The following is an 11,105-nucleotide window of genomic DNA, read 5'->3' as shown; positions in this document are numbered from 1 at the left end:
GACCTCAACAGGCTGGAGAATGAGATGTCAAGAACCTCATGAAGTTCAATAAGGAGAAGTGCAAGTCCTGCACCTGGGGAAAACCAACCCCATTCATCAGCATATGCTGGGGACCACTCATCTGGATAGCATCTTTGCAGAAAAAGACCTGGAGGTCCTGGACATCATGTTGAGCATGAGCCATCAAAGAGCTTTTGTGGCAAAGAAGGCTAATGATATCCTGGGCTGCATAAGACAAAGTATTGCCAGCAGGTCAAGGGTGGTGGTCCCTCCTCTCTGTTCACCACTAGTGAAGCCACACCTTAAAAGCTGGGACTGTTCAGCCTAGAGAATAGAAGGCTGAGGGGGAATCTTATTAATGTATATAAATACCCAGAGGGAGGATGCATTGAGGACAGAGTCAGGCCCTTTTCAGTGGTTCCCAGTGACAGGACTGCAGGCAATAGGTGCAAGCTGAAATGCAGGAGGTTCCATCTAAACATCAGGAAGCAATTTTTTACTCTAAGGGTGACCAAGCACTGATACAGTTTGCCCAGGGAGGTTGTGGAGTGACCATCTTTGGAGACACTCAGGAGCCATCTGGACATGGTCCTTGGGAACTGGCTTTAGGTGGCCCTGCTTAAGCAGGATCATTGGACAAGATGGCCTCCAGAAATCTCTTTCAACCTCAACCATTCTGTAATTCTGTGATTATTCTCATAGGAATAATTTAGACAAGAAACCATAGTCATTTAAAATCAAATGTCATCAGTTTAAGGAACAGATTACATGAGAAAATTATCCATTGTAAGAAAAGACTAGAACTGAGGATGGTGGAGGTTTCTCATTCGTATGTGTCCTACTTTGAAGTTACCGTAAAAAAATCCAGTAATATCTCTCATTGAAAGTACTTACTGGTAGAGGTAGAAATGACATATTGCAAACGTTCAAAAATATTTATATTGTTTAATCATGCGGTGATATATATGCTATGCATAATTTAGAAAGCTTTTTTACCTAACGAATAATGAGTTGTGTATTTTACGCATACAGCCATAAGAAATCTTCCCCGTAATCAAACCTCTATGTCAGCTCTGTTTACACTTAATGAGCTGATAACAAAGAAAGAGCTGCAGGAACTGGCCAAATGTGAGTTTCAGCAGAGACTCACTATAGGGACACACTATTATTTCCTTTCTCATTTCTAACTTCTACTGCTTATCTCCCTTACCCAGCTCAAAATCAGAGTTGATTCTGTTACCTTCTATGAATCTGGAGGCAGCAGGTAGATGTCGTACATACCCAGCCCTCTCTTGAGTCTTAATGATTTTATCATCTTATGGACTGATCCTAAGAAGTGAGAAATCACGTGCTTGTGACTCAGTGGAGATTGTTCATGAAGGTCTGCAATTTGACATGAAGTGCTCAGTAATTCTGTGTTTAAAATATTAATAACTGCTTTATACACAATCTTAGAAGTAACAATAACTCTATTGTATTGTTATTAGTGTGTTGTAACACAGCCTGTGCACCAGCTGTTCTTGTTTACAACATGAGAAAATCCTTCATCATAAAGACTTAAACGGAAAACATGTCATATATTCAGTTCATGCTATGTGTTTCTTCTGAATGGTTGTATGAGCTAACCATAGTATTTGATGACCACTTAGATCTAATTAGGCTGTGTTTGACTGAACTTTGATCTTTTATCTTATATTTTCTATATATACCACTGCATGGATCTATATAGATAGATTTAACTTAGAAAGAACAGTTTATGCTTGCTCTACTAACGGGTAGTAAAGTGCTGATATCACTATGTAGAATTAATTGTTTTGGTTTAATTAACCAAGCTAATTTGTAGCCTCTTCTGTTTTCTCAAAATCAGCCTATTTTGTAATCAAAAAGACTGTGTCAAAATATGCAATATGCAGAGTGCCCTTCTATTTATGTATTGCTGATAATAAGCCACCACACAATTCCTCTTAAGTTCTCAGTAATGAAGTGCTGGCATGTGTCTGATTTTTCTCCACATGGTTTTAACGAAGAGCTTTTCAGTTTTACTAGTGCATAATTAGAATATATGCATAAATCCCAGTCTATTGCTCTGATGTAATTAAAGATCTTCCTTCAAGAAGAAAATTATAAAGCTTTTTTAAGCAGAGTTGCTGAAACTTGAAATCCTCGACTAAATGCATTTTTATGCATGAAGCAATCTTCTGAAATAGTTCTGAAAACAATTAATAATTGTCTGCTTAAAAGAAACTATCTTGGTTGTTTTATGCAGGAGAGGAGTTTCTCAACATTGTCTTCTGCACAACTTTTATAACAGTGCTGAGAAAAGTAGGATGTTCAGGCATTCTGCTCATTTAGAAAATGCAACTCCTCCCTTTGTGATTATTAGCTGAAATAGATCTCTTGACAGGTAACTTTACCTATATGGAAGCTTTATCCTACATACTCCAATAAAGCACAAAGCAGAAGACTTACTCAAAAAAACAAAAATTATAGGGCTATATAAGTCATATTAAGTGCTTTAAACTTCACCTCCTTTGCTCAGGATGCAGCAAACAGAGACAGCTAATAGACACAATGCTGCACACCAATCCCTGGGTTTCTTTTATTGCCTGGGATGGTTGGAGGACTTCTTGGAATTTGTATAAGAATTTTGGGGTGCCTACTGCTGCTGGAAAAGTGTGGGTGCTAGAGGCTTTTGATTCTAGCAAACTCTGTAAAAATATCTGCCAGTCTTTCCTGCTTAAAAGGTGCGTAGACCTTTTGTCTGCAACTGACTCCTGATTACGGAGCATCAAACACCCACTGTCAAACACCCACCTGTATAACTAACATGCCTTCAGTGTATCAAGTAGTACCTAATAGACACAGTAATTCATGCAGAAGACCTCACAGAAGGGAGCTGGTAGACTGCTGAAAACAGCATAGGTCTACTCATTAATCTTGGGCACGTTCCGCAAGGCACAGTCCCCAGCACCAGCTGGAGCAACTAGTGGTACAGCAGAGGCCTTAACACAGAGTTCTGAAGGGCAGATGTGGCCATACAGGTCTGGGGCTACATGAAAAGCCTGGTACCTCTCCCTGGGTTGGGACAGCAGAAGGTGGTGACCTTGACTGGAGGAGCTGTGCTGTCGCTGAGGACCTGCATTGCCAACAGCTGAAGGAGAGCAGACAGTGCAGTATCAGAGACTGTGAAAAAGTTTGATAGAATCTGAACAGAGATCCTGCAGAGGTTTGAATCATCCAACTGCACGAGAGAAGAGCAGACAGAGACCTGTATTTGTTTAATCAGCAAATGAGACTTCCACCATCACGGAGGTTGGGACTGATTACGGAGCAGCTCTGCAGAGAGAGCTTGGGAGTTCTGATGAGCAGCAAACTGAGCATGACCCAGTGGCTTGTTTGGTCTGGAAGAGGGAAGGCTCCAGAGATCCTGGGGAGATGAGGAGCCCAACAGTAGCCTTCCCATGCCTGTGGGGAAGTTGTCAAGAAAATAAAGCGAGGGTCTTGGCTGTGGCGCATGGTGGGAATTCAAGAGACAACAGGCATAAAAGGAAACAAGAGAGGTTCAGACTAGCCTTGAAGAGAAAATTTATTGCCATGAAAACAGTGGAGCAGGTTGCCCGGGGCTTGTGTAGTTTCCATCTTTGGAGGATTTTTAGCCTCACCTGGAAAAAGCCCCGGGCAACATTGTCCGATGTCACAGCTGACCTGGGTTTGAGCAGGATTTTGGACTGGAGACCTCCTTAAATCCCTTCTGACCTAAATTGTTCTATAATCCTATTATGAATAAAATGTTTCATTTATCACGTGCTCTGACCAGTATGTGTTCAAAACATGCAAATATTGTGGAGATTTTATATGGTAACTGTTCAAGCACAGAGGCTTGCATGGTCCCATATTTCATATTTAGGTTTAATCAGAAGTGCTTCTTGTCATTGGACACTATCACTTCCCAAAAGAGTGATGGTTTTAAAAAATAATCATTAGAAAAAGAAAAGATGAGATAAGAAGAAATAATATACATTGGTTTTTAATCAAGTTCTTGAAGAAGGATCTGAAAGGGAAAACAGAAGAGATAAAGCACCTATGAAAAGCACCTTGATACATTTCTGGTCTGGAGAGCTGAGCATGGCAGTTTTATAGTAAGGAACAAAGGAGGTCTGCTCAGCTGCTTTCTGGACCTTTCAATTTATCTGCTTATTCTTGTTTAACCACCTGTAAAATTTTCTATTATTTTGATTTAATTACTGTATACTGTTTATTCTAATCAGGAGAAGTGTTCATATTTAATCTTTGTTGGAAAACAGAACCAAGCTTAGCACCTCAGAGCATTTATTCACTTGTGAAAGCAAAAGACAATGATATATTTTGCAGTTCTTTCGTTTCTTTTTCATATATACTTACAGTGATAGATGTCTGTGTGGTGAAACTCTGTGATTTCACTATTTATGTACATATTTGACCTTTGTATCAAAAAATTAAATGCAAGAGTTTCCACAGATAACACTAAATGAAATGCACAGACAGATGACAATAATGCCATGGGTATAAATTACATCTGTATCTTCCTGTGTAGGATTCCTTGAAGACAATAGTTATAATGAAGACATATAACAAGTAAAGAAACTCTTCCTCTGAAGAATGAATTCTTGAATAGAAAGGCTATTGGATGAGAACTGAGGGAGCAGAACTTGTGGATGAAGCAATACAGATGGGCCTGTGAGGCTACAAATAAACATGGAAAATTACAGGTCTGATGGAGACATATTTTCTTTCCTGAAGGCAAAGTAAAAAACCTATTATGCTATGGAATATGTGTACAAAAATATCCAGCATAGTTTTCATGTTATACAACTTAGTTTTTTCTAAAGAAGTGGAAATAATAATTTTACACACTACATGAGGAATTGCTTATGTTTGCTGGTTTTCATTATCATGACAAGTTTCTTCTCAACAACTTTCTCAACTTGAATCGTAGCCATCAACTTCACCTTTTAAGTCTAGTTACACTTTATTGCTTCCCTACACCTCACTTGAAGTAGCAGATTACTTCATCGAAAAGTTATGTTCCCAGTTAGTAAACTGTTGATCTTTTCTTTTTAACTGTTCACTTCATAAGGAAGTGGAGGAGGATGTTAGCATCTATCCAGTGTCCACTCATCTACATCACTGAATTTTGCAGAAATGATAGACTGTTTATTAGTCTTCGTGTGTGCTATTAATGTATGTGTTGCTGGATTAAAGGGCAGTAAGTTGGGCTGGATATGTCTTTTGCAATACCACCTAAAAATGGAATATAAATACATATTTATTTTTGTAAAACTGTCATTTAAATTCAGAAGAACAAGAGCAAAATTAAATTAATGTGCCTTCTATCATTGTGACTAAAGTTTAAGATGAAATTTATGTTATTTTGTCAATCCAGCAAAAGTATTATGCCATTGAATCACTCTACAGGTACAATTTCTGAATGAGCTTTATGACATATATTGGGCATATTCCCCACAACCTGAGACCCTTTCCTTATTCTAGGAAATGAGTGCTTTCTACAGAACAGGTGTAGCCCAAGAACTGTTAAAAAAGCAAGCCTGGAAAGGTGATGCTGAAGAAGTCTAAATGCTATTTATGATTCAGCACCTTATGAATTATTACAACAGTCATTTACCACATAAACACACATTTTCACTCCCCTCATATTGCATGCTCAAGGGATGGTCTCCATAAAGGAGATAATTATTTAGGATCTCTTTTTTTATCCTCATCCTCGCTGTGGAAGCTCATACAAAACAGAGTGCACAACATCAAAACCACACCCTGAAAACAGAATCACCAAATTCCTATTATCCATAAGGCTATAATTTAAGAAATTTAAGCATCTAACTTTCTGAATCAATGAGAACAAACTACTTCCGAGTAAATTAGGTCTAAAATCTTGCCCTTCTTTCTTCTGAAAAAAAGAGTGAATATTTTCCCACTGTAACATTTAGCAATAGGGCTAATTGTTTTCATTGACGTATAGTTACATCCCCAAATAAAATCATAGATTATCAGCAAAAGTGCCAAAAATGTTGATGGATTTGAATGCCAAATTTAATCAGTATCTACTGGAAGGACTAAGATAGGTTACATTGCAGCAGCAGTTATTCACAAATTGAGACGATCATTCAGGAAATGCATAGTATGGAATTCACCTCACCTGCCTTCGCATGACTACAGTACGGATGGGTATATAACTCTAAGCTAGTGATTCCAGGTTTCTCTTTTATATAGAAGGGGGAAAATGGTCAATTTTATAGCACTAATCTATGGCATATGACCTACTTAAGGTGCCAGCTTTAGGCTGAGACAAACCATTTCCTAGAGCAACTGTGTTATTATACTATGTATATGACAGGGGCCCAGATGGGTAGCTCAAAAAATTTCTCTGCTACTGAGAATCCAATTCAGATTAACCCATGTGAAAAACGTAGTGCCGCTCATCAAGTTGTAGTTTAGTGTTGCAGACAGAGAGAAAACAGGTTTCTCTACCAGGTACAAAACCATCTTGTTTTTTCATTCCTAGATCATGGGGATTTCTCTTTAATGAGCTGGCCAATGGGAAGAAATAAACCTCTGAACAGTTATTGACTACATGATAATGTACATGTGCAAATGGCCTGGATTAATGTCAACGCCTGCTTCTGGCATTTGCATCTCTTGTGAGCTTCATTTGGAGACTATATATATTCCTTGAGAGTCGTCTCTGGGATGTGTTTAAATAGCCACTCCTGATGAAGCATCTTACTGTCTTTTTCCTTGGCATTCTTTCTGATCCTCAGAAATTACATTTCTTTTTCCAGGATAGTATCCTTAACTGTGAAAAATGCCAGAATTAATTTTCTTTGCCTCTGCTGTGAGAAATAGAAAGATCTTACCATATAGCAGCTTCTAGAAACTCATAAAAGGAATCACATTTCTGGTTACATATGAAGATTTTTGTGGCATGTCTTAGGCAATATTCTATGTAAATAAGTACAAAGTTTTCCATATTATGACATCTTGCCCTTGAACACTTGATCTTCCCAGTTTTTTTTCTGTTTCTATGCTTGTTCTTATTTTCTCTTATTTACATCATGCAGATGGATGTTTCTTACAATCCTCTCTCCTACTGTTTTCTTTATACTTCCACTATTGACTTAATTCCTTTCATATCCCTTAGGCTTTGAATAGCTCCTTCTCCTTCTCCAGCAAGAACTGACCTCAACAAATTCTGGCCAATGATCAAGGTCTTTTGAGAAAAATAAACCTTCTAGTACTGATCTGTTTAGTGTTAACTGCTCAATCCTTTAATTTTTATTTTAAATTGGTATCAAATTAATTCTATTATCTGGATTAGAGTTTGTTTTCTTAGGGGAGGGGCCTTATCTTTTGTGCACTTCTAAACTGCCATACACATTTATAGCCGTATATTATACATATATTTGTGTACATGAACATAATTTTGAATAACTGTTTAAGAGCTGTCAGTGTAGTAAACATAGACCAAGTAACAATACAGAAAACCTTAAAAAAAAAATATGAAAACATATAAGTGAATGTGAAACAAACCTTCCACAAGCATGCAAACTACTAATATTATTTTTCATTGTGTGTTATACCTTCTCTGCATCTGCTTTCCAAATTTGTGTAATTGGCAGGAAAACCTGGGGAAAATGAATTTTTATAAGAAACCTGAGTGTTCATAAGAAGCACCAGTTATAAGTGTGAAAAAAATGTTGCAAATGTTTGTATTGGGGATCCACAGTACCAAAACTGAAATCTTTATTTCACTACAAAAAAATTACTCATCTCAGTCACCATTAGTCTAAAGGAAAAGGGCGGATGAATAGTCTGTGATATTTTTTCTGGATATGTTTGTCAAAGTGAACGCTGTTTTGTTTCAGGTATTTTTTCATTTTTCACTGTCAGCTCTATTTTAGTTTAAAGTTATTCAGGCAGTACGGAAATATATACTAACATCAAAAAAAAGAACTTCTTTACCAAAAAGGACTGTACTGGAGCACATGTCTTATGAGAAGAAGTTGAGGGAACTGAGGTTGTTTAGTCTGAGCCTTATTGCTCTCTACAACTACCTGTAAGAAGGCTGTAGTGAGGTGGGTCTCAGTTTCTTCTCCCAAATAACAAGTGATAGGACAAGAGAAAATGGCCTCAAGTTGTGCCAGCGGAGGCTTAAACTGGATATTAGGAAATATTACATAATTCAAAGGCTTGTCAAGCAGTGGAACAGGCTGCCCAGGGAAGTGATTGAGTCGCCATCCATGGGGGTATTTAAAAGACGTGTAGATGTGGTGCTTAGGACATGTTTTAGTGATGCACTTGGCAGTGTTATGTTTACGGTTGGACTTGAAAATCTGACAAGTATTTTCCAACCTAAACAATTCTGTGATCTATTGAGCTTGTGTTGGAGAGTGGGATAGCCAGAATGTACCTAAACTGTAAAACATGGGCACTCAGCAGTGCACCTATGTTCCTGATTACTCTGTCATACATACAGGGCTCTGTAAGAAAAAAACATAAATCAGTCTTAGCTTAACTCTCAAATTGTCATCTCTTGGACCCAGGTTTACACATGCGCCTACTGCATTGATATGGAAAGTCTGAAAAAGCCCTGTAGTTGTAAAACTGATTCCATTATGGGAAGTAATAACAGTGCATATCCTCTAATTAGACATTCATTCTAGAGAAAATGTCTAACATTATCTATAACTACTGTATTTGCCACAGCTTGCATTGTGACTAAGAATGGTGACTACCCAAGATACTTTTTTTGTGAGAGATATCTTCTCCTTTATGAAATACTATGCTAAGCAGCCACAGCATGCTGCTACCCCAGTACTTGAACAAAGCCCACGTCCCACAGTGAGAGTGACGCTATAAGGAAGGATCAACCGTTAGATAAAAAGATCTGTAAACACACTGGTGCATAGGATAAAAGCACCTGGGATTGAAAAACTGTTTTGTTGACCTATTATTTTTTCTTTTTTTGCTCTTCTGAAACAGTCCTTCAAGAGTATAACTGAAGGATTCTACAGTCAAACAGAATTTGAAGAAAGCACGGCCAAAGCAAGTGGCAGTTTTGAAGACCTAATTTCCTCAGGCATAAGCAGCTGCGCTATGAAATTCAACTGACCAAGAAAGACGTCTTTTCCAAGCCTATCCACCCACTCTTCCTGTTCCTCAAATTCAACTCTGTCAAAATCATGAATCACACAGACACTTTGCTGCTGTATAAGAAGAAAATTTTAATTTAAATTTAGGTACTGAAATAGAAATATGTGAATAGGCGATGAGGACAACGATAACCATACTTACAGGCCTACCGTAAATTGGGAAGTTCTTCCTAAGACAAGACATAAGGCTTAATAAAACTTAGAATATTGGCTTGTGTGGATAAAGAACATCTATAGAAAGAATGTTTAGCTGAAGTAGCACTTGAGGAAAGTGAACAACTGGACTACCCTTTAACTGAGTCCAGTTCTCATTTCATACCTTTACTGTTTATTTCTGATGGCCTGGAAGTAGCATAATAAATATGAAATTTGCTGCAGTCATCTAGACAGCAGTCTTTAATGCAATAAAAAAACCAGATTTGTTATATCTTCCTTTGCTCGTTATTTATATGAGTGAAATTGCCAGTAGATACACAGTGATGTAACTAAGAGGATAATTTGTCCCACTGACTGTAAAAATCAAAGCTGCAGGTAATACAGAGAATGAAAAATCCAGTAGACAAAGAAGAAGGATAAACTCCCAGATTGCCAAGTGTCTGTCTGTAGTCTCTTGTTAAACTGTAAACCTTCAATAAAGAAGCTGTCTCCTACTATTTGATTTTAAGACACTTAATCCAACGGTGGCTGCTAGGATCCCTAAGCAGTAATATAAATAAATAATAATAAACATTGTATAATGATATTCTGTGTTGTCCTGTGCTGTGCTGTATGTCAGAGATTAATAATGATATTTCATTGAAATGAATAGTCCCAACAGAATACTAAGCTTGGGAGATCTACCATGAATACTTTATTAAACTTCAGATATTTCTGGAAACCCATAAACCAACTAAAAGTTGGTTTTCAAAATAGATGGTATATTATTTTTTTAAATTCTTTTGTGTAACTGTTGAAGAACATTTTTAACCATTATTTAAATTTTCTGACTTCCAGATATGATGTGTCTGTTAGATAAGAGGTATGAAAATAGGATTCTTTCCACTGCTGTCAGAGGACCTTGGATAAAACTGGACAATTCCTCTCTGACCCTGTAAAGACAAATGAAATAGTTCTATACCCAGAGGTATCTCTCTGTTCTTAACTTCCTTACGCTTCCCTTGATTAAGTTAGCTGTGTGAAATCCTAATTTACAACAAATAACAAACTTAAAAGAAAGAAAACATTAAAATGAAACAAAGAAAACAAAAAAACCCACCAAGCAGAACTGATTGCTGTCTCAATAAATTCTCTTAGACAGAAAGAAAATTCTACAAACATCAGATAAACAATGCAATTTCTTATGTAATGCATCATTTGTAAATGAATTAGGACAAAAATCTTTTGCATTTGATGTAATTCAGTTCCTCACGATGTTAAAATAGTTCTTATGTGTATTTAATTAATTAAAAAAAGGCTTTTAAAGTGCTAATTTTGTGTACCATGAAGTCAAAACTTCCAGATGAGACAATGACAACAAAATGTTTCTGTCCGGAAATTTAAACATCTACAGAGGTAATGCTTAAGAATTGACTAAAAATACAGACTAATATTTATCACTTCCCATGGCTCCATTTGTGTATCTCAGACCATTCTGTATATATTAGGAAAATCAACCTTATAATTTTTATGTTATTATTTTCACTCTATAGATATTGTTACCAGGTTTACTTAATGTGAGCAGTATATATGCTCATCATAGAGCAGTTTCTCTCAGAAATCTACCTGAAGCTTTTTGTTAGGATTACCTTTATGAGAAGAGGACTAAACTGAGGTCAAAACTCACTGTAAAAAACACTGTTGTACCTTCAAGCACCTTCTAGGTCACTCCAAGAGATCATGTTATGTTTGTCAAATGGCTAA

This window comes from Cuculus canorus, chromosome 3, assembly GCF_017976375.1.
Source record: "Cuculus canorus isolate bCucCan1 chromosome 3, bCucCan1.pri, whole genome shotgun sequence".
NCBI classification, from domain to species: domain Eukaryota; kingdom Metazoa; phylum Chordata; class Aves; order Cuculiformes; family Cuculidae; genus Cuculus; species Cuculus canorus.
Note: the sequence above shows the minus strand (reverse complement) of the source record.